Source organism: Schistocerca americana, chromosome 1 (genome assembly GCF_021461395.2).
Source record: "Schistocerca americana isolate TAMUIC-IGC-003095 chromosome 1, iqSchAmer2.1, whole genome shotgun sequence".
Lineage (NCBI taxonomy): Eukaryota > Metazoa > Arthropoda > Insecta > Orthoptera > Acrididae > Schistocerca > Schistocerca americana.
This window is the reverse complement of record NC_060119.1, coordinates 208,030,629-208,052,548: the sequence shown is the minus strand read 5'-3', so window position 1 is coordinate 208,052,548 and position 21,920 is coordinate 208,030,629. Positions and strand designations below refer to the sequence as shown.

Sequence of the window (21,920 nt, the reverse complement as noted above, 5' to 3'; positions counted from 1 at the left end):
CCTTTGACAGTGTATAATAATCATCGCACGATTATTTTTACTGTACTGTTGTGATTTTAACAATTTATGATATCGTATTTCCTGAATTCCCTTTCACATTATAAGAGTCTTAGTAAAATGTTTGTTTAATTTTTTAGCAACATTAATGAATTTTTTTCTTACTCGGCCTGCAACCAAGCGAATTGGGTAGCATCACAGTCTAATATATTAGACTGTGGTAGCATGCTGGAATAAATAAAATAGAAGTTCTCGATTTTTCCAGAACAGTCTTTAGAAGGCGCCGCATGTTCGATAGTTCGTCATTTCAATTCAAGCCAAGATAATAGGCATTAGGCAACCAACAGCTGCACAGCAGCAGAAGAAGCACTGTGAAAGTGTGAAGTTTGTAAACATGGAAGCTAATAAAATGAATTTTTGTGTAGTGTCTTGTGTATGTAGTGAGTTTGCGGATTGCGAAGCAGCTGGTGATGAGACCAGACTAATCCTGAAAATGTTGAAATTTGCTAGCATTCATAACAAAAAGTGAATGCGCAGAGCCTTGGCCAAAATGAAAAATATGATAAATTTCTTAGTGTAAATAAGAATGATAGTACGTCGCAATGCTTGCCAATCCAGCAGAATCTACAGCTTAGATTTCAGGACGCTATGTCATTCTTACCTGCAAGGTGCTAAAAAACAAAAGATAGTATATTTATTCTGTGTTTCCAGGTGTTGGTGCCAAAAACAATGTGTGTGTTAATAGGCTGCGTAGGAAAGCGCTGACTATTACGCAATTTCGTGTCCTATATTTGTTCGCGGTCAGTTATGTGTGTCAGTGCCCTTGCCTTGTACCTACTTTCCGGACAATGCTAAAATATTAAATGGGACGAGTGTAAACACTGGCTCAGCGGAGTTTTGTTGGTTAATGCTAATGAATGACGTGCTACAGTGATATCAGAAACTGGTAGTTTACATAAAATTTATAAATGTGAGTTACTTGCAGTTCAAACACTCCTTACATTTTTTTACGATAATAAGCCTGTTCAGTAGGGTCAAATTCGATAAACAATTTTTCATGGTATTTTCGTTTAAGGTCAAATAATTTCTAATTTGTTGTATTTAGAAACAACGCATAACTCTCCACTACCGTTTAGTTTGTCTGCACCTCTGCATGGAAACATGGATGTTTGCTTTTGAGTGAAAATAACATATCTATTAATCGTTCTCGTTAGTTACCACAATAAACGGCGCTACAACTGCTGCTGTTTGACAATGCATGAGAAATGTCTCCAGAAATTCTGCTTAAGAGGATTCACCAACTGCTGCTGTTTGACACTGCATGAGAAATGTCTCCAGAAATTCTGCTTAAGAGGATTCACGTTATAAGTATACGAGCTGTTTCGTTCAAGTTTCAAGCAAAAGGCTGTTTTGTGAATGAATATATTAATAACACGACAATTAACGAGATATAAGATAGCATCTCAGGTTGTATCATGACTGGGGATACTTTGGGCCAGCTTTTCATGTTTTCACTTGCATATTAATTAGGGCCTAATAAAAAATATAATAAATGAATTTTCAACGTCAAAATTGAGTTTTAACCAATTAACAAAGTATAAAGAAGTATAAACTTTTTTAAAGATACATTTTTTTTTAATTTTTTCACTATTTCTTAAATGTTGGAACAAAGTAACCCCAGAACTTCCTGGCAGATTAAAACTATATGCTGGACCGAGACTTGAACTCAGGACCTTTGCCTTTTGTAGGCACTCCGCTGCAGATTGAAAATCTCATTCTGGAAAGTAATCCCTGCCCAGGCCTAACTTGGACCACTCACTCATTTCAATACAAATCACTCGTTAGATTACTGTAACTCCCTTACATAACAATCAGGTAATGAAATCACAATACAAAGTAGCATAAACAATTGTTTACTTATTTAAATACCTATAAAGAAAACAAAATTTTAGATTTGATTTGAAAAACATGAAAACCATTTATTTTTGTTCTACAGAATTTTTTGATGCTAATCTCTAATACCAACTCAAAATCAGCCATCTCAGGAACATTAAAGTGTCCTTTCATGAGCTTCGGAGGGTTGATTTTTTTCTTCGTGTCATTCTGCTCATAAACAAGAATATCCTTTTTGTCAAGCCACTTCCCGGACTTTTTGGTCTTCCTCTTACCATCTGCTGCAGAGCGTAATTCTCCCCCATTAGGCAGAAGTTGCCTTCTTTCAAGTTACATTTTAATGATTCTAGGTCCGGTGCCGGTGGTGTTTCCTTGATAGGCTTTATGTTGCCAACTTCTTCATTGAAATCTTAAGATTTACTTTCAGTTAAAGAGAGGTATGAGCCATCATCAGAAGCATTGTCATCAATTCACTTTCAGTTAAATAAAAGTGTGAGCCATCATCAGAAGCACTGTCATCAAGAAGACTGTAAGAACCAGAGTTATCTCATTTGTTTGCTAGTTCTTGCTTTCTACGCTGGGCCCCTTTTTTCGGCTTAGGTGTAGAAGTTAATGTGCCTTCAAAGTTCATTTCATTTTCGCTCAATTCGTCAAACAAATTTGAACAAAAACTTTTTCCAGATGGAATATCCAACTTCTAATACTTCTGAGTTTGCCTAGTACTTTTTGTCACATCCTTCTTTTTTTCCGCAAAGTGTTGCATGAAACTTTCTCCAATTAGATTTTTCATAGTGCTGTTGAAGTTACCATGTTGAGGCAAGTGCTCCAATACTTTGGTTCTGTCAAAAGGTATGCTACCTGTTTTTTAAAATCCAGATATCGTATTTTCTTTCTTCTCTACAAACAAACAAAAGACCAGCTGTTTAAAAAAAAAAAATGGCTCTGAGCACTATGGGACTCAACTGCTGTGGTCATCAGTCCCCTAGAACTTAGAACTACTTAAACCTAACTAACCTAAGGACACCACACACATCCATGCCCGAGGCAGGATTCGAACCTGCGACCAGCTGTTTTAGTGGTTTAGGAAATTGGTCCTTGGGCAAGCCTGCCATTGACTTTTTTTTTTTCCTTCCATGAAGTCAATATCTTATGCCACTCCCTTTTCATAGGGCCATAGTATGTGACATCCAATGGTTGATTAATATGTGTCAAGTTCAGTGGCAGACACACACAAACTTTACATTGTTATCCTCCCAAGCTTTTACAATTTCTAAGTTGATATAAGAACTTAAGTTGTCCCCAATCACAACCTTGAAACCAGGCAGCTTTTTCAACCGAGGAAGTAAAGTGGTCATAAACCAATCTTCAAATGTTCCTGAACTGAGAACAGTTTGTATATGTTGTCAAAATAATCGTTGATTACCGTTTCATCAATAGCAGCTCTTACTCGTTTAATGTTGCTGTACGCATCGTTAACTTAGGGTGATATTTTCTAAATGACGCTGCCCAATCTGGATCTGGAAAGCTGTTTTTAAAACTCTTTACTGCATGCCCCTGTTTGTCAAGATAGTATTTTATGGAGAATGTTAAATCAAGATCAGTGATAGGAAATCCAAATGGAGCTAACTTGTCAATATGAGGCTCAAAGACTTATTCTTCGTCTTCATTGAAGACTGTAGGATGGCCATACCTTTTTGCAGGTAGGCCTACTGGTACCAGTAACCCATAGGTTTTAAGCTTATTTATTATTGTGCTTCTAGGTACATTATAATATTGACATGCACTTCGTTGTGTTTTTACTCAACTTTGTATGTCCTTCCAACAAGCTTCCAATAATCAGTGTACTCTCTTGAACCTGGCTTTCTCTTGTAAGTTCTCGTCATTCTACGATCAGCAACTGGAACAAAAACACCCAAAATAATATTTTAAAACAGTAACGTATGTAACAATGTTAGTAAACATATTTTTGTTTTAATTTGAAAGGAAAAAACGTATTTGTAAATTGATGGGGCTACTTTAGTCCAAATTAGGCATGGTACAAAGTAGCCCCAAAAAACTAATTTTTAGGTGAAGTTTACAAAAAATTAAACATGTACTGTTTAAAAAAGAATAAAGAAAAACAATTATCACACATTGGTAATGGATTACAAAAGATATTTTGACACTTAACCTTATTTTTATCTTATTACTGAATTCGTCCACAATGAAAAGTTTGGAGTTAAACAAATCACACATCAAAACAAAGATTCACAAAAATTTCATTGTTGCCAATGGTAAAAATTTTAAATCGCCCCAGCCTATTAAAATACCCTGAAGTAGGGTTTAAAATATATTTTAAACCCAAAAAATACAAAAACACCAATATATCTTACCTTGTTTGTTTAGCACAAAAATTTAAAACTCTTTTTGGTGTTGGACCAAAGTAAACCCACAAAGACCAAAGCAACCCCGATCAATGGTAGTATTATAGTTGTAGTGAAACGGAATAATTTTTTGGATAACATCAGAAAAAATGTTAATGTTACAAATACGGGGAGACATTTTCTCGGGAGTTCAGCAACACAATAATGCTTACATAATCAGTAAAGAGACTGGTGATATTTGAAATCGCGCACTGAACACGTACACGAAATCATTTTTAATAACGGAACTAAAAGATTTTTGGTGGGATGGAAGCACTTAACCCAACAAGCCAAGATCTTTAACAATTTATGGAATATAATTAGCAAGTTAGGGGGCAATTTAGATTTCAGCATTTGCATTGTAAACAGGGCCTCTGTTGAGCACCTGTTGGACCGACTCTTTCATCTAGCTTTTTAAAATTGAGATTAATACTTTCGTATGTGTTGAATTCTACCTCTCTAGTGGCTCCATAAAAAAATTTTGACCATGTAAACACTCCATTTACCAACATCATCTCCATTCTGACTGGTGTCAACCATTCCACAGCTATTGCTGTGCCTTGAGATGAAGACTATACTACTCAAAATTGTATCCTCAGCCCTCAAATTAATGTTTCATCACCCACCCAAAATAAATATTTTAATCTGTCTCTATGTCACCCTGCTCCTACTACTGAGCAAAATTAATTACTACCATATGGACTCAGCAGATGAAAGAGCTGGCCAGTTCCACCTGCTACTGCAGTCCAGTTGCAAGTACTTCCTATTCGATTTAAGTTAGTGTTGTAAGTGAAAGCAGCAGAGTCATATGCCAGCTGTGCTGCTTCACTGTGCATTGCTATATAAGAGTATGCTGACTCATCATTTGCTCGATAACATGAATGGCCATTGCCAAACTTTGGCTCATCACAAACTCAGCCAACCAGTTGCTAAACAAGTTGCAGACCACAGTACTAATGACTTCAACATCTGCTTCAATAACTACCTCCATTCAACCCCCCTCCCCCCCCCCCCCCCTCCGCCCCAATTCCTCCCCATAGCATGTAAACTACATCATTGGGAACTGTCTTTGGAGCAGTTCCCCCATTCTCATAATCCCCACGGCCTAAATCTTTTCCTAAGATCCCCTTTTGTGTTTTGGTGCTAAAGTGTAAAACTGTGGTTTGTCTTAGCAAAGCAATCACCAGTCCGAAGGTTATTTTGAACACTACATTGCATTACTAGGCATGGTCCTGTTGGAGGGTGTGTGCCATAGCCTTCTTGACCTATGAACTGACTTACCCAGCCATTCATAGGAGGACCTACAGTTCAATGTGGATTCCCAACCAAAGTACAACTCAGCATTTTTCACGTCGACAAACATTGCCAGAGTTGAAAGAAGTGACAGGTAAAAATTGTAAAAGGAGGATCGAACCTGTGATTGTTGGATTTGTTGTTTGGCCCTTTGCCACTGAGCACTAAGGTTCGTTTGTACAAGGAGAACATTAATAAAACCAACAAACTGCAGAGATGGATTTCTGACTGGAAATGGAGGAAGAAAGGTCTTATGAACATAGGTCTGGAAATGAACTGTGTGGATGCAACACAAACAAATGTTCCAGTACGCAGTACAGAGCTGCATTGCATCCATATCACAAAAGATGTTCAAAGTGGTCCCCATGGAACTGCAGGTGACAGGGATAGTAGTGGTTGTCGTACAGGGTACATATAATCATACTTGGGCATATACAATGTTGGCGGGCCACTTGCCTGGAGCTTGTACTAGGGCTCATCTCAGTATCCTGTAGAAGCCGGTCCTCAAAATCTGGTAAATGCGTAATCTGCCCCCCCTCCCCTCCCCTGCCCGTTTGTCAGAAAGGATCCATGATCACACAAATGCCTAAAAAGGGCTGGAAATGTGCAGTGTGGTTGGTGTCTGTGGTATTTGTTTTGGTATGGCCATGCTGTGTCTCAAACTTTTCCATCTGCTTGGCCATACACAAAACACCATTTCGGCTTGTTCCTCATATGAATACCAGACCATTCTGCTGCTTACAGTATGCTGTGTCAATCACACAGCCTGCGGCACACAGAGAACACATGGGATGTGATCAGAGGAACTGTCATGCGTCAGCACCGTCTATCATGGCAACGATGCATGGTGGTAAGACCTTTTTCCCTCAATTTCCAGTCAAGAATCTGTCCCTGCAGTTTGTCAGTTTTATTAATTTTCAACCTGTGTAGGCAATAAAAAGAGCCTCCATCCTCACAGTCCACAGACAGTTATTTTGCTCTGAGTTATTAATATCTTGTATATATGTCGAATACTTACTTTTATGCTACCTGAATGATATAACCAGTACAGTAATGACATATTTCAAACTGGCAAATTTTTTACCTGTTGGAAAATGTGTACTTTATAAGTTCCTGATGGCTGGATGCTTATCTCTACTACTCTACACCCTGACATGTTTCACTTTCCTCCAAAGTTTACTTTTATGCTGACACCTCTGGAATATGACGTGCAAGTGAATGAATCATAAGCTGTTTTCTCAAAGACCTATCTTTTTCAAATGTATGTTAGGTTTATCCTAGATTTCAAATATTCCCCTGCTTTATTGTTGAGTTTACTTCTACATATGCAATGAGAACAATGGAGTTAAAATTATTTACAAATATGTCTTGAAAGGTGCAAATATTATGTTACATTGACTGTTTACCAAACATCTTTCTTTTTCTATCATTTTTACTTCACAAATACAAACTGTTTACTTTTGTACATTTTGTGCAGATGTAGTGCACAGTTAATAAGTGTTTTAAAAAAGCATGTTTATGTAGCACCAAGAGCTGCTGATGAAACAAAATTTATTTGCTACTACTTTTGAATTGCTATAGCAATCTGTATGGACACACTTCCAAACTACTTTTTAGTACTACGTAAACAAAAATCACCTAGTCAGTTCTACAGTACACGAAGTGCACTCCATGTAGCAGCAGTTAACATAACAATGGACAGTGTACAAATGTTAGCAAAATGTATAAGTGCACATTTGTCTGCCGTCTTGTCTTTATTACATGTGGGTCTCTCTCACCCTGGGATCTGAATGACCTGTTCTGCCTTTTTAACCTTACCCATCTCTCTCTCTCTCTCTCTCTCTCTCTCTCTCTCTCTCTCTCTCTCTCTCTCTCTCTGTCTCACCCTCCCCCCCCCCCCCCCCCTTTTCTCTCTCCTCTCCTGACTGAGGTAGAAATTATTATTAGTGCTGAAATCTAGGTAGTGTGTCTCTTTTACTTCTATTCTATACGTGTTTAATGGCAGAACAACATATTTTGGCACTTGACAACAAATACTGTCCAGCAATTCCATCTCGTAATTTACTAGTGTTTTTGATAAGAGTTTTCGTTATACACTTGCATCACACATAATGTGTGATGCAAGTGATGTGACTAACAAATTATAATTATTAATGCTGCAGCAGTACTGATGCCATTGCATCAAGATATTCTTGATATATCTTTGGCTTCCCTCTGACAACCATGCCTCCATCCTTGCTACCCTCCCTGTTTCCCTTTCCCTGTTGCTTCATAACCTGGGTTGTGAGTAACTAAATCCACTTTCCCTTCTTCCATTTTTTCCCCCTCTCTCCTCCCTGATGAAGGAACAAAGTTCCGAAAGCTAGGAATGTAAATTTTCTGTTCTGTTTTGTGTTATCTATCGGCTGTACTGAGCTAAGTACTGGCCAGCCCCTCTATCTCTTTGTTAGTATTTGTTTCACATCTTTATATGAGATTTTCTATTAATCATTTAGATTCCCTAGAATTAATCTGATGAACCTACATTATTGCTTTAGACAATCTTCCTTACTTGTAACTTTTTACTAAAATAGTAGACAATATGGTTAATGAAATTATAGGCTAAAGTGCACTTATGATGTCCACAACTCTTATGTTGCGTTCTGCTGTTGCCGATGTAACTGCCATTACCTATAGTTCTGAAAATGTCATTTGAACAACTTGATGTGGTTGTAATCCCAAGAAGACTTAATTGTTTTGTATTGTCATGAGGCTGCATTCATATCTACAACTGTTGCTTCTTTTAATGAAATTTCAGTTGGTTACAATGTGACATTCTTCTCACATTGCAGAACAAAGATGTAGTATTTTCTTGGTGTATGTGATAATAAAGTCTTTATGCCTTCAAAATTGTTCTTTTATTTGTGTGTTTCATATCAGCATAAATTTATGATTTTTATTGGAATGTCTAAATTGGCAGAAATCTGTCTCTGGAAAAACAAACTAAAGCTGAATGCAGAACTTTAGGACTATGTAGAAAGGCAATCAATCTCATACATTAGACATAGAAGGGAAAATGTAACACAACATAAATATTGATTAGTTATACATGGAAACGGTTGCTGCATTATAGATCACTTTCTGGACCGATAGAATTTTGCTTTTGATGCATGAAACAATAATGATAATCTGAAACTGCTCTAAAAACAACTTAACTTAATCAGAACAAGAATGGTAAAAAATATTTCTTTTCAGAAAGAATAAAATAGGACTAACTAGATTAAGAATCTTAAACCAATTTTCCTTGTCAACAGTTTGCTCTGAGTGACATAATGGAACAGTAGTTAGATGTGGATAAGAATAAATGCTGTATAGTATCATTTAATCATTGTAGCAGTTTACAGTATTTAAAAAATGATTACTGAACTAGAAATGTTTGTAATCCAGGTATCAGTATCATTGAAAAAAGGAATCCCTACATTTACAAGTATCGGGTGTTTGAATTGTCTGCAAAAGTGTATTTTTTATGTAGAGCCACTGTGAAATCCCATCTCCCAAATTGTCCTTTCTTTATTGCTCATACTATTCTTAATGTTGAGAATAGATTAGATTTATTTTTTGTTCCAGAGAACTATAATGAGGAGATCCTTAAGGATTCAAAGTGGATAGTAATATAAATTTCTGTCCTGTATTTTCTAAGAATACATAATAAATTTTTAAAAAATGAGAGAAAGTGGTGTAAGCTAACCTTCTTACACAGATGCTAAGCAGAATGTTCCTCGTGTATGTGTAATAAATCAAAAAAATGAAACATTTTTTATGTAAAAGATAATAACAAACACAACACAAAGCATGTAAATGTATGTTACACTGGCCAAGCACCATCAATGAGAAAGCCAAAGTACAGGAAGGGAAGAAGAAATGCCATAGAACTTCAAGAGTGGACAGGGTATGTGGTATGTGGTAATTGCAGTGGTTACAAAATCAAGTCAAATTAACAAAGAACTTGGCAGTATGAGCCCACTTATCAGTATGACATTGCACTCCCTCTAGCCTGGATGCATGTACTGATTTGTTTGGGAATAGTGTCATAAGGCTGTTATATCCCCTCCTGGGCCAAACTGCCCCACAATTGTTGTAAATGATCCTGATATCCTCCATGCTGGCATTGGGACAGAATTGGCATATCCAACTTGGTCCAAAGCGCATTCTTTTGGAGGCAGATCTGAGGATCTTGCTAATCGCAGGAGTACCTCAACATTACGCAGACAGTTCATAAAGACATATGCCATGCATGAATGAGGTAACACTTGAGGACACAGGATGGCCTTGCCATATCATTGTCCTTTCAGAATTTCATCAATTGGTACCAGCTGTGACCTGATGCCTCCCAACACCATGATGATAGGAGTAAGACAGCAACCTACGCATGGGATGGTAAATTCCTTAGTCCGGTTGCTGCTAGTCTCCAGCCAATCATGCAAGAAACACAGAGTGTTCCAGGGAGACCATTACTCATTCTCAGATGCCAGGTGGAGATGTGAAGGGGTTACAATGTGCTTGGTGCACAATACAGAGATCATCTATTGTAGTGGTTAGATATGGTTGACCAGCACCTTGATTATGAGTATGCCTACCCTCATGTTCCCATGGCTGTCACAATCAAATGTGCCACAAATCTGGATATTTCACAATTCAACCAGCCAGCCACATGTAGACTTGCAATGAGGCCCTTTTCAAACTCTGTCAGGTGTTGCTAACACTGTCTCAAATGAGTACACAGCATCTCTGTGTCCTTCATAGTGATCACTCAACATTGACGCTGTTCAGTCCTCTAATATACCCTCCCAGACATTGTAACAATGCTAAACACAAACAACATTAATGTGGTGGACATTCTATTTGTCCCAGCAAATTGAAACACAGATGGTGAATACATGACGATGCTGTATTGGCATCCAGCTGTGTCTTGTGGTTGCTTCACTTTTTTCTCAGGCTTTGTGTATACACATCAATGAGTTCTACTGAGAAATTCATCAGTGGTGTAGAAGTAGTTAGCCACTTGGAAGTCCGTTTGGCTCCTCTTAAACAGAATTGAATTAGTAGTTAAACTTTTTATGGCAGCTGGCAAATTATTAAAAATCTGTTTCCTAAATAATGGATCAAAGTAAGTGGCTTTAAATCTTTGTGTAGACGTGTAGACTATTCTTATTACTAGTATTGATTCCACAAACTATGCTGGAGTAAGACAAACTCTAGTTAGCATTCTTGTTTCCCCAGTTCCTCAAACATTACTGAGTTCACAAATAAATTGTATTTTACACTTGTGCCCTCAGAAAATGTGAGATTGGTTTGATGAATTCCCCCCAAAATATTTCTGTATGGCGTTATGGAACAAATGTTAGCAATGCGCACTAGGTTTTTTTGTTTTAATAAAAATATAATTGGATAGGAAAATATTTGATTCACCGAGTGGCAGCAGGAGAAAACGCTTACAAAAGTTAGGTAAATTTGCAAGGCTTTGGAGTCAGTGCTCCTTCTTCTGGCACAAGGGCTGAAGGGGAAGGAATACAGATGAAGAAAAAAGAATTGGCGAGGTTTGGGAAATAGTAAGAATTACAGAAAAGTCGTTGTGAGCCCTGGGTCACGGGAGACTTAACTAGACAGTATGAGAAGGAAAGACAATGTTGAGGATTGCACTGGACTAGATAGGTGGAAGATAGGTGGAAGATAGGTGGAAGATAGGCTAATAAGCAATATAGAGATTACTGATAAAACATTGTGCAAGAGATGATAAGAGTGTAAAGCTAAGTACATTATATGTGGTGGAGGTGGTGTGGGTCAAATAGACAGGTCGGAAAATGAAAGATATAGAAAACTGAAAGGGAGTGAAGAAAGGAATAATTACTGAGAAGAAATGCTGAGAAAAAATAACATAACTTAAGCCAAGGTGGTTGGTAAGAACCAAGAACATGCTGTAACTCCAATTCCCACCTGCAGAGTTCTTAAGAAACTTGTGTCAGGGGAAAGAATCCAGATAGCACTTGTGGTGAAACAGGCACTGACATTATGGCTATCATGCTGTAGAGCATGCCCTGCAACAGGATTTTTATGTTGGTGACGTACATCCTCTGTCTATGCCCATTCATCCTAATCATTAACTTAGTCATACTAATGTAGAAGACTATATAGTGTATGTGATGTATCTATCCACAGGTGGCTCTCCCTTTGATAGTATGTGTTTTGTCAATTACAGGACTGGTATAGGTGGTAGTAAGAGGATGCAGAGGCAACTTTTACACTGGGGTAGGAGCCATATGATAGGGAAATGTGTGCTGAAGGAGCATAGAATTTCACCAGAATATTATGGGAATTGGGGGGGCAATTGAAAGATATTCTGGTGTGATGGGCAAAACGTCAGACAGAATGAACCTCATTAAGGGCATGATTTTACAAAGTCATAGCTGATTAATACGTTTCTGACCACGATAATACTGAGTGACAAAAGGTATATTCCTAAGTTGATTTTTGGAGGGTTCAGCAGTATTAGAATGTTATGTGATAGCCAAGGAAATCTGTTTTTTTGACTAGACTGGTGCGGTAAATATGTCATTGAAAGCTGAGATACAATGACAGTATATTGCTGTAAAGGGTCTGCATCTGAACACATACATTTACCTCAAATGCCAGGGCTGTACGGGAGGGAACATTTGGCATGAAATGTATGGCAGCTGTCAAAATGTAAGTACTGTTGTTTGTTCATAGGTTCATAGGTTTAATGTGTAGCTGACCTTCAGTCAGGATGAGGTCAACAGCAACGAAAATGACATGGGGTTCAGAACAGGACCACAAGAAATTTAATTATTATTATTTTCATATCCAGGACAGTACAATAAAATTATTTACAAAATCAAATGTATCTCCAATATATACTCAGGATTTTATATAAGTCAAATTGGTTTTGAGGCCTAGAAACTGCTAGAAAATTTGCTGCAACCAGGTCATCAAGTGCGCAGGATTCAGGCAGACCAAGAGATGTGCATCATGTTGAGATTCTGCGCATTTGCAGGCTGAATCTCCAGAAATGTACCCGCATCATTCTAAGTTTTGTTTGCACCGTGTCACTCCAGTCCGCAGTCTGTTCAGATTCTTCGACGTCTGATAGTGTAGTTGGAAACCAGCAGCAGGCTCTTCCTGTAGGGTTTGGCTATTATTTCCAATTATTTTGTCCCACCACAGCTCAATTCGGCGAGTGGAAGGTGAAGAAGTAATTGCTTCAGTTGTTTGCAGGAAACACTCTCTGGGCTTCAGCCTTGAAAACTGTGCTTCACTTCCAGACATGGGGTGCCTGGGATTGTTTTCCTGTTTTTTCTTTTCAATTTCTGCCACTGTTCTTTGTCTTATCTGTGGGGGTGCTATGCCTGCCAGTTGGTAGATTTTGTTGACTGGAGTTGGTCATAGGCAGCCTGTCATGATGCGGCCTGTCTCGTTGAGAGCGGTATCAACATGCCCGGTGTGTGCAGAGTTCTGCCAGACTGGCGCTGCATATTCAGCTGTGGAGGAACATACAGCTAGGACAGATGTGCATAGGTCATTTGGTTGAGCTCCCCATGAGCTATTAGTGAACTTGTGTATTACATTATTTTGGCTGCAGACTTTAAGCTTTGTTTTCCCGCAGTGACCTTTGGAAGTGAATGTTCGGTCAAGCTTTACTCCGAGGTATGTAGGGGTGTATGTATGTTGCAACTGCAGTCCCCTTCAATTTATATCCAGTTTTCTTCTAGCTTGTCTATTTCTCAAGTGAAACACACACACACCTGTATTTTTGGATGGGTTAGGCTTTAGGTGGTGGTTGTTATAGAATTTTGTCAGGTCTTCGGGGCTGCAGTATGTTTCATTTCCACCTCTTTAAATGTACGTCCTTGTGCTGCAACTGCTGTATCGTCGGCATAGATGAAAGATCTTGTATCTGTCGCAACAGGTTGGTCATTGGTGTATATATTGTACAGCAGTGATGCCAGCACACTGCCTTGGGGGAGACCATTCTTCTGTATTCTCCGTCAGCTTCTCTTGTTGTTCAGGATGACAAATACTGACTGTTTTGAAGTAAGTATTGGTGAACTACATTTGTCGATAGTCCTTGGTGATTGTATAACTCTTCCTTATGAGCTGGTTGTGATTTACTGTATCATACGCTGCTGTTATGTCCACAAATACCACACATGTAATTTGCCCTCTCCGTATGCTGAGTTAGGTTGAGGATCTGGCCACAACATGATTTTCTGGCTGAAATCCTACCTGTTGTTTGATTAGGCTCCGGTCTACATAAGCTGATATGTGGTTCAAGATCATTCTTTCCAACAGTTTGTATAGATGACATAGAAGAGAGACTGGTTGAAAGTTATTGGGATCTGTCGAATCTTTCCCAGGTCTCAGTTAGGCTGCCACTTTTGCTTTACGCCATATTTTGGGTATCTTTAGTTGAGAAATGAAGTTTTTAATTAGATTTAAAATCCACCTTTTAGTGCCTGGGTCGAACCTCTTCATTTGTTCTACTCGTAGATCATCCAATCCTGGAATGTTGTTATTCTTCATGCAACACATGGCATCCTCTAGCTCTGCTAATGTGAAAGGGCAGGCAATAAAGTCATTTTCTTCAGCATATCTTTGTAGTTTGGTTTTATTGTGAGAATGTAGTTTACAAAAAAATTACAGGTCATCCTTACCATGAGTCCATATGGCAAAGATGTCATTAATATATCTAAACCAAACCAGTGGGTAAAGGCTCATGGATCCCAGGAAAGCTCCCTCCAAGTGGCCTTTGAAAAGAAAGGAGCCATCCTGGTTCCGACTGCAATGCCTCGTATATGTTTTTATGTCTTCCCCTCAAAGATAAATTAGTTGTCCATAAGTATAAAGTTGATTAAGGTGAGCAGGAAGGATGTCATAGGTTTGGAATCAGTTGGGAGCTGACTGACATAATGTTCAGCAGCAGACGGGCCAAGTACCTGGGGATGTTGGTACTGAGGGAGATGGCATCAATGGTGCCAAGCAAGGTGTGTGGTGAGTGTGGGACAGACACAGGTTTCATACGATGTAGGAAAATGTTGGAGACTTTAATATACGAGGGAGTCTTGGTGCTATAGATTGCAGGTGTTGGTCAACAAAGGGAGACATACATGCATTGGGTGCATTGGTCCCAACAACCATGGGACAGCCAGGGTGATTGAGCTTGTGGATCTTAAGAAGAAGTTAAATGGTGGGAGCGTGTGGTTTGGGTGGGGTAAGAAGTTCTGTGGATTGAGGTGTTACTCCATGTAAAAGACCAAGGTTTCAAGGAGGGACTGTAGGTCAGTTTGTATCACAAGGATGAGATCTTGATGACAGATGCTGTACGTAAAGGTTTCGGACAGCTGGCATGATCCTCACTTACACCCTCCAGTCATCAGGTACCACAGTGGTAGATTCCGTATCTGCTGGGAGGATAATAATGGAGTCATCAGTTTTTAGGGAACAAAGAGCCAGGAGTTCTGCTGAGGACAGGTTAGAGTAATGTTGTAGGAATCTGAGAAAGAGTTGTGAAGCAATACTGGATGTTAAAAATTCTTGTAAGGCTTGTAATGGGTGATTTTAAGGTAGTGGTGGTGGATCAAGTTGGGATTGTGACCAGAAATGTGCAAGGCAGGGTTCAATGTGAGGTTTGCTGTTGGAAAGATTTTGGGATCAGGTTGCAGAGTGACGTTTCCAGTTCATTTTATATTGAAGGAAAGAAGGTCCTTCACCAAAGCAGCATGATTAAATGCAGGTTTAGGACTGAAAGCAAACTCTTCTATGAGGCAGATAATTCATGAGGGGAAAGTGCCTTAGACAAGAGGTAGAGAACACTGTGTTGTTGTGCCTGCTTCTTGTGATTATGAGTGGTCATTGCTATGAAAAGTAGTAGTGGGGGCTGCGGGATGTTAAGAAAGTTGGCCAAGCTCGGTTTGTAGGACAGGAGTGGTGGTTGGTGGTATGCCTGTTTAGGGAGCTGGAGAGGGACAGGAAGAGAATTATCACTTGGGGCTGGCAGGGTTTGATGTTGAGATTGAATAGGCTTTGATTGGAGGAGTTGGTGGCAAAGAAGTTTTTCCGCTGTACAGAGTGGGAGAAGGAGAGTAGATCTTTCAAGGTCTTTCACAGGTCCAATGTGGTTAAACATGGGAATAGGGCTGAATGTGATGCCTTTGGGTAGTACTGAAACTTCCATAGGCTGTCTGTCACCTGCATCCCTAGGTAGCCCACAGAGAGCTCTAAACTCTCCGACAAGCTGCTAAATGCTTCTCCCAACACCCTCCCGCCTCTCTCCATACCTCACCCTACCCCACATCCCCACCTCACCCCAGTATACCATCGGCCAGGAAAGAGCTGGCAGACTACTGGACACAATGTAGGGAGACATGTGAGTGCATGTGTGTGTTTGTGTGCATGTTTTTCCTACAAGTTGAAAAAGAGAGTGCATTCCGAAAGCTAGCCAAGCTATGTACCTTTTATTTGTGTACCTATCGATGATTCAGCACTCCTGCCTTTTGGAGAATCATCTCCCTTATCCCTAAATAATTCGTAATTCTCAGCCAGAACTTTCTGTACATTATTATACTGCCTAGTGGCTCCTTTCCATCCAAACTTCATGTCATCCGTCCTTCGTTACTGTCCCCTATATTTAGCTTCCCTGTGTTGTCCATCTGTTTCTTTCTCTCACGTTTCTTCCCTCTCACCTTTATGACACACTCCATACCAGCCACGACACATGTGGTTGCACATGACTTTTGTTACACCTTTTAGTACCCTGTTCTAAGCAAAGAAGGGAAAGCAGAAAGGTGGCAGGAGTATATAGAGTGTCTATACAAAGGCGATGTTCTTGAGGACAATATTATGGAAATGGAAGAGGATGTAGATGAAGATGAAATGGGAGATATGATACTGCATGAAGAGTTTGACAGAGCACTGAAAGGTCTAAGTCGAAGCAAGGCCCGGGAGTAGACAACATTTCATTAGAACTAATGACAGTCTTGGGAGATCCAGCCCTGACAAAACTCTACCATCTGGTGAGCAAGATGTATGAGACAGGCGAAATACCCTCAGACTTCAAGAAGAATATAATAATTCCAATCCCAAAGAAAGCAGGTGTTGACAGATGTGAAAATTACTGAACTATCAGTTTAATAAGCCATGACTGCAAAATACTAACACAAATTCCTTACAGACGAATGGAAAAACTGGTAGAATCCGACCTTGGGGAAGATCTGTTTGGAATCCGTAGAAATGTTGGAACACATGAGGCAATACTGACCCTACGACATATCTTAGAAAATAGATTAAGGAAAGGCAAACCTACATTTCTACCATTTGTAGACTTAGAGAAAGCTTTTGACAATGTTGACTGGAATGCTCTCTTTCAAATGATGAAGGTGGCAGGGGTAAAATACAGGGAGTGAAAGGCTACTTACAATTTTTACAGAAACCAGATGGCAGTTATAAGAGTCGATGGGCATGAAAGGGAAGCAGTGGTTGGGAAGGGAGTGAGACGGGGTTGTAGCCTATTCCAGATATTATTCAATCTGTATATTGAGCAAGCAGTAAAGGACACAAAAGAAAAATTCAGAGTAGGGATTAAAATCCATGGAGAAGAAATTAAAACTTTGAGGTTCGCCAATGACATTGTAATTCTGTCAGAGACAGCACAGGACCTTGGAAGAGCTGCTGAACGGAATGGACAGTGTCTTGAAAGGAGGATATAAGATGAACGTCAACAAAAGCAAAACGAGGATAATGGAATGTAGTCGAATTAAACCAGGTGATGCTGAGGGTATTAGATTAGGAAATGAGACGCTTAAAGTAGTAAATGAGTTTTGCTATTTGGGGAGCAAAATATCTGAGGATGGTCGGAGTAGAGGAGATATAAAATGTAGTCTGGCAATGGCAAGGAAAGCGTTTCTGAAGAAGAGAAATTTGTTAACACCGAATATAGATTTAAGTGTCAGGAAGTCGTTTCTGAAAGTACATGAATGGAGTGTAGCCATGTATGGAAATGAAACATGGACGATAAATAGTTTGGACAGGAAGAGAATAGAAGCTTTCGAAATATGGTGCTACAGAAGGATACTGAAGAAGGGATCAGTTGGTAGGACATGTTCTGAGGCATCAAGGGATCACCAATTTAGTATCGGAGGGCAGCACGGAGGGTAAAAATCGTAGAGGGAGACCAAGAGATGAATACACTAAGCAGATTCAGAAGAATGTAAGTTGCAGTAGGTACTGGGAGATGAAGAAGCTTGCACAGGATAGAGTAGCATGTAGAGCTGCATCAAACCAGTCTCTGGACTGAAGACCACAACAACAACAGTACCGACCATTATGACAGCCGTGCACGCTACTCTACTTGCCACGTGACTCCCGATAACAGCATAACACTCTTCTAGCAACCCAAAATCGTATCTCCCTCACACATCACTCCTGATTTGCTTGTCCTTGTTTCCTTTTTATCTTTTACATGTGACAATAAATCAGCATTTATTTTGCATGCATGAGGATATAACATGCGTGATCAGATATACCCCAGTGACAATACTAGCCCCTACCCCCAGCACAATTCCTTTCACCCATCAACATTATTCAACTCCCTCTACAATCATCTGACACCTCTACTCACCACTTCCAATGCCAACTTCTTTCCAGTGCTATCCCCCCTCCACAATGGACCCCTGCTCTATTTGTCTGCACCAGATCAGAAAAGTTTCTGTATCCCTAGCTAAAACACTGCCCCATGTGCTGTTCCATAAATGCAGCCTAAGTCATGGAATTCCCCACCAACCCCCCTTCCCAACGGTCCAACCATAAAAATCCCTATTTCTGGATCTCACCCCTCCTTCCACAATGACCTTCATCTCTTCATATTCTGCCAGTCCATTTCCCTCACAAACCTGGTTCTTCAAAAACACATCTCCACAGCACAGGCATCCCTGAACCACCTCTAGTTCCTCCATAAAATACTGTTACTATGCAGTCTCCACTACCTACACCTCGTCATCCAAATTGAAATACTGACACTTCAACACATAGAAGAACATTCCAAACATCACCTCCACAAGTTATGCAGCCTGCTGAAATCCTGCTTCTGCCTTTGGGCACTAGCATCCAACCCCCATCCTATCCACAGTGTTCCCCTTTGTTGACCCCTCATAGCACCCAGACCCTGCCTTGCTGACCTTTTCAACCTACCACATCCTCCAAAACCCCCTACCAACACTCGATGTAAACAAGAACTCAAACAATCCCAGAACACTGTTGTCAACCTCTCTACCATAATCCTCAGGACAACAGATGTTTCAGTCCTACCCAAAGGCCTCACATTAAACTCTACTCCCAGCTTTAACCATGTTGAACTTATGAAAGACCTACTCCCCTTCTCGCTCCCTCTACAGTGGAAACACTTCTTTCCCACCAACCCCTCCAAGCGAATCCAACCCATTTCTGAAACTGAACCCTTTCTTTCCCAGTTCATATCACCATCCAGCTGTGACCCTCCCACTACCACCTAACCATCCCCTGGTCACCTTCCAGGAATTCCTAACTTCCAACCTGGTCTCACTATCCTTCCACAGGTCCCTCCCTAAGGACTTTTAACAGAAGAAAGGACTGTCCTACACAACATAAAAATGGATCCTGACCTGATCATCCTACCTGCAGACAAAGGTTTCACCACTGTTGTGATGAACTGGAGTGCCGCTGCCGGTTGCCCAACACCTCCATCTACAGCCCGCACACCCACTTTCTACATGCTCCCCAAAATCCAAAAACCTAACAATTTTGGGTGCCCTTTTGTTGTTGGGTACAGTGCCCCCATCAAAAGAATCTTATCCATTGTTGATCAGAGTCTCCAACCAATTGTCCAAAACCTAGCCCCCCGCATAAAATATACCAATCACTTCCTGCACTGTTGCCACCATCAACACACCTTACCTGCCTGATCCTTATTCATCACTGTTGACACAACCTCCCTATACATCAACACCACTCATTTCATGGCCTTGCTACAATTGAACAATACCTCTCCCAACACCCAGCAGATTCTAAATCCACCACTCCATTTCTCATACACTTAACCAACTACATCCTAACCCATAACTGTTTCACCTTTGAAGGGAAGTTGTACAAATAAATTCGTGGCACAGGCATGGATATCCGCATAGCGCCCTCCTATACCAACCTCTTCATAGGCCACCAAGAGGAAACATTCCTACATTCCTAAAACTCCAAACCCCTGGTCTAGTTCACGTTTATTGATGACATCTTTATAATATGTACTCAAGGGCAGGACACCTAATCCTCATTCCTCCAGAACCTCAACACCTCTCCTATCCAGTTCACCTGGTCCTCGTCCACCAAGCATGCAAAAGCTCGGATTAGGAGCAAATGAGGAAGGAAATTGGCATTGCTCTTTCAAAGAAACCATCCCAGCATTTGCCTGAAGCAATTTAGGGAAGTCACGGAAAACCTAGAACTGCTGTCCTCCCAAAAGCGAGTCCAGTGTTCTAATCACTGTGCCACCTCACTTGGTTGTGTGTAGTCTACAAATGCAATTATTCGAGACATTTCTTCTAACTCTCAACAAAATAGTGTGGAATCCTATAAGTCTGGGGCAAAATGCCTACATTGAACCTGCAAGTTGTCATTTTGAATGTATACTGTAATGTTTAAAACTCTACCATTTCTGTACCAGAAGTAGAAGAGTAACTGAGAAATAAAACATTATATGACCCATACCTATCAAAACATTTGTGTTTGTTTCATTGTTTCTTATACTTTGCTGATGATGGCTCTATGTATTAAGGAACACCTCTGACTATCCTCTTTTTTAATGAGATTAACTTAATCACTCTCTCTCTAGCCAATGTAACATTATTTTGAAACTAATACTACTCATCACACAAGAAGTTATAATTCATAAAACAACATTAAATATTGCATTTTTCTTGAATCTGTACAGGCATGGGTGGTTACATACACTCCTGGAAATTGAAATAAGAACACCGTGAATTCATTGTCCCAGGAAGGGGAAACTTTATTGACACATTCCTGGGGTCAGATACATCACATGATCACACTGACAGAACCACAGGCACATAGACACAGGCAACAGAGCATGCACAATGTCGGCACTAGTACAGTGTATATCCACCTTTCGCAGCAATGCAGGCTGCTATTCTCCCATGGAGACGATCGTAGAAATGCTGGATGTAGTCCTGTGGAACGGCTTGCCATGCCATTTCCACCTGGCGCCTCAGTTGGACCAGCGTTCGTGCTGGACGTGCAGACCGCGTGAGACGACGCTTCATCCAGTCCCAAACATGCTCAATGGGGGACAGATCCGGAGATCTTGCTGGTCAGGGTAGTTGACTTACACCTTCTAGAGCACGTTGGGTGGCACGGGATACATGCGGACGTGCATTGTCCTGTTGGAACAGCAAGTTCCCTTGCCGGTCTAGGAATGGTAGAACGATGGGTTCGATGACTGTTTGGATGTACCGTGCACTATTCAGTGTCCCCTCGACGATCACCAGTGGTGTACGGCCAGTGTAGGAGATCGCTCTCCACACCATGATGCCGGGTGTTGGCCCTGTGTGCCTCGGTCGTATGCAGTCCAGATTGTGGCGCTCACCTGCACGGCGCCAAACACGCATACGACCATCATTTGCACCAAGGCAGAAGCGACTCTCATCGCTGAAGACGACACGTCTCCATTCGTCCCTCCATTCACGCCTGTCGCGACACCACTGGAGGCGGGCTGCACGATGTTGGGGCGTGAGCGGAAGACGGCCTAACGGTGTGCGGGACCGTAGCCCAGCTTCATGGAGACGGTTGCGAATGGTCCTCGCCGATACCCCAGGAGCAACAGTGTCCCTAATTTGCTGGGAAGTGGCGGTGCGGTCCCCTACGGCACTGCGTAGGATCCTACGGTCTTGGCGTGCATCCGTGCGTCGCTGCGGTCCGGTCCCAGGTCGACGGGCACGTGCACCTTCCGTCGACCACTGGCGACAATATCGATGTACTGTGGAGACCTCACGCCCCACGTGTTGAGCAATTCGGCGGTACGTCCACCCGGCCTCCCGCATGCCCACTATACGCCCTCGCTCAAAGTCCGTCAACTGCACATACGGTTCACGTCCACGCTGTCGCGGCATGCTACCAGTGTTAAAGACTGCGATGGAGCTCCGTATGCCACGGCAAACTGGCTGACACTGACGGCGGCGGTGCACAAATGCTGCGCAGCTAGCGCCATTCGACGGCCAACACCGCGGTTCCTGGTGTGTCCGCTGT

General features: G+C 40.9%; 1 protein-coding gene across 1 annotated transcript in view; it reads left to right on the top strand.

Moving 5' to 3' along the window:
* The first annotated feature begins 353 nt into the window (after window positions 1-353).
* LOC124595405 overlaps window positions 354-21,920 on the top strand; it is a 70,490-nt gene continuing 48,923 nt past the window's right edge. Inside the window, exon 1 of the mRNA XM_047134169.1 lies at window positions 354-967. The gene's annotated coding sequence lies outside the window, so the exon portion shown is untranslated. The remainder of the gene's footprint in view (window positions 968-21,920) is intronic.